Genomic DNA, 3296 nt, shown 5'->3' with positions numbered 1-3296 from the left:
ATGTGCGGGCGTGGACCGCATTCAGCCCTGCCGCCGTGGCAGTTCTGTCAGGGGCATAGACAGGCTAATTGACTCCAACACAAAGCCGCAACTTTTGTGCTGATTGCCAATTTACAAGCTTAATGAACTTGCGACTTGCGAGTCGGTTACTTTGGGACAACAATTTGGCCCGGCAGTGGACACGAGTTGTCCTCAATGCAAGTCCACTGCTGTCCTTCCCTTCAGTTCCGTACACAATAACCACTTGTTCGGTGCAGAAACGCTACCAAAATCTAGCCTTACAGAGCCGGCCAGCGATGTCACAGATCCCCCAAGCACTCGTAGACAAGACTCGACGGTGTGTACCCGTCATCGTCATCGTCATCGTTATTAGACCGCTGATGAGCCGCAGAATTTCATTCAAAGGAAAAGTTCCGTCGCTGTGCTGCGGTCGTGGGTTGAGGTTGCGCACCGCCGTTTTGGTTTCATTTGGCCTCCCCCCCGCCCCAACCCCCCATTCAGCTAAATACAACCTCTGGTGGCAGTTGAGTTATGGCGAAATTTCATTTTAACTTTTGCATAATGTTATGCTCATTATGGCCGGGCTGTCCACAGCAGGCAGGCAAACGGTGGGGGCAAACTCATCTCCAACGAAGCAAAAAAGTCCCTGGACAGTGGCTTTAATTACTTTGATGCATTGTTTTGCTGCCGTTCGCATCCCGTTTTCCAGAACGCCAGAGTGGCAAGCACTCTACTACATATGTACATATGCCTGGTTATACTCCACCTATGTGCGTATGTATGCATCTCCCACACACAGCTTGCAAACAGCTGTCAACACTTTCGGTGTGCACGCAGAGAGCACGAGGAGGAACGTGTGAGACGCTTCGTACGCATCACAACTTATATACCCGGTTAACCCGGTGGGACGTTTGTGCCCTTGAATTTATTAGTTATTCAGTAGACAAATTAAACCGATGCGAGTCGATGCGTTCTTTTGAGCACTATGCGAACTGGAACTACTACTTCCCTGACAATCAGGGAAAAGAGAACCATGCCAAACAGTTTCTGCACTTAATAGAGGATGCATGGAACATATCTGAAAGATCCTTTCTTACTATTTTACAGCTCTCTTCATGCCAAACTGTTGCAGCAACCCAGCAAGGAGCCATCTGCCTCCTATCCCTTGACCATGCCATCCACCGGTGTTGTCAGCGTGCCTAAAATCTTTGATGGATTTGCATTAGGCGCGGAACTTGAGAGAAGGGGCTACAAATCAAAGATTCAGTCGCAAGTTAACCCCGAAACCGGGGCTTACCGTACCCAAGACTGGTCGCTACTTTGAGCCGATGGTGGATGAAGATAGCCCTATCCCAGAGGCCCAACAAGTGCAGCTGCTGCATGCACCAGAAGGGCGCAATGACGAGCCACCCACGGCACCACAACACTCCACACAGCCAGAACTGAAGCGGGCCAGACTTGTCCCGTCGCCAGAGGAAGATGCTGTGGAAACACACACTAAACGCAGCAACTCAATTTTGAAACAAAAAAAACACAAACACCCAAAATAACACAAATTAACACAGATGCAAGCAACAGAAACCGATAGAAATAAAACCATTCAAAATATATATTCCACGAGGCTACGATGTGGGACAGAGATACAGAAACAAACCAACAAAAAAAAGGTGCCTTTAGCTGGAAAATACACTTTTCATTAGTTATGCCACTTTTAGTTTATTTCTGAGTTTTCTTTTGCGGAAATGGTGAGAGAGAGAGAGAGAGAGAGAGAGAGCGATCAGTGCAGTCTTATGCCCCTTTCCACCGAGATCCCAGACAAAACGCAGCTTTAGCACCCAACTACTGAATAATCCCTGGTGTGTATCCATTTGCGATTATTACCCCAATAATTCTTGCATGCTTAGATGCTGTCTGTTTCAGGTTAACATGAGAAAGGAGTCATTGAATGACCCAACAAAGAGTTGTAGAATTAGTAGTTCTAGTTTGGCCAGTACTTTTTACCTTGGGCCCTGACCAGACTAGAGAGCGAAGTTTTGTTTTGCAGCACCCTCTTCTCGTTCCCTCCATCTGGCTCAATTGTTTGTAGTGCGTAAACATATACAACATAAATTGCTAAATATTTCGGATGGCTTTTCCAGGGTCCTTGGAGATGCCCTCCATACCATCACTTCGTTCCGTTTGTACCCACAGCCACGGTCATAGCCATGTCCATGGCCTTCACCTCTCTCTCTCTCCCTCTCCCTCTCGCTCTCCTCCTTCCTCCTTCCTCTTTTCTCTTCCTCTCCCTTTAGAACTCTAACTCCTCTCGTGATGTGCTTTTAATGATTTATGGGAAAATGCAAAAAGAAAAACCAAACGAAAGAGAAACAGAAAGAGAAAGAGAAAACTGACGAAGAAGAAAAGTAGAAGAATTTCTTAAGCCCAGCAACCAAAAGGAAAACATTCTGTGGTTTTGCCCCCCTTGTGCCACTCCCCCCTGTGCTGCAGCTCTTTCCAACAAGCGACCGCAAGTTTATTCAATTTGATTTGTTGCCTTCCACCGCCCCTCCGCCCACCGCCCACGCACCATCTCACGACTATTGTTATTAATTTTACGAAAGAATCTCCGCCTCTGTGGCATTAATAAGAAATGAGGGGACACGAATCGATAGTTGACCAAAGAGACTCCGGGATAGCGCCAGCTAAGAACAACAGATGAAGCGTTGATCAAGAGCGAGTTTGCGGCAGCCGGAGAGACGCAGTTAAACAAGACAAAAGGTCAACAATTGCCCAAAAATGCTTAACAAAGAAGTGGACATTTCCATGTAATTCTGTCGCGATATTTGTACATTTAAATTCCCAATTTACTAATCCAATTATACAATAAGAGAGGTGATTCCTGAGAAAAGTTCTATCTTAATATCTAACTCAAAAAATTCGACAACAATCGGAGTTTCAATCGCTCGCAGCGAAAATGTCCCAAAATGGGAATCTATGCAAAAATCTCGACAACGAAGTATAGTCCAAAATCTACTCTAGCACCTGTTATAGCGGTTCTCAAGAGGTGTATTATAATTGTAAAATAGTTTTCAAAATCCGCTTTTGCAGCGAAAGGTGAAGCAGGAGGAGTGAAAGTGAAAACAAATTTTGCTCGAAGTAGTGTGTGGGAGGGAGAGTGATCACAGCAGTTTTTTCGCTCTAGGTTCTTTTGATTAAGACAAAAATTCATAACAATTGTCGGCGGGAATTACATATTACAGTGGCCTTTTGAGCGAGTCCGAGTGAAGCTCTGTCCTGTCCATCCCTGTCCAATCCGG

Source organism: Drosophila subobscura, chromosome A, assembly GCF_008121235.1.
Source record: "Drosophila subobscura isolate 14011-0131.10 chromosome A, UCBerk_Dsub_1.0, whole genome shotgun sequence".
Taxonomy (NCBI): Eukaryota; Metazoa; Arthropoda; class Insecta; order Diptera; family Drosophilidae; genus Drosophila; species Drosophila subobscura.
The sequence above is the reverse complement of the archived record's forward strand: the minus strand, read 5'-3'. Positions refer to the sequence as shown.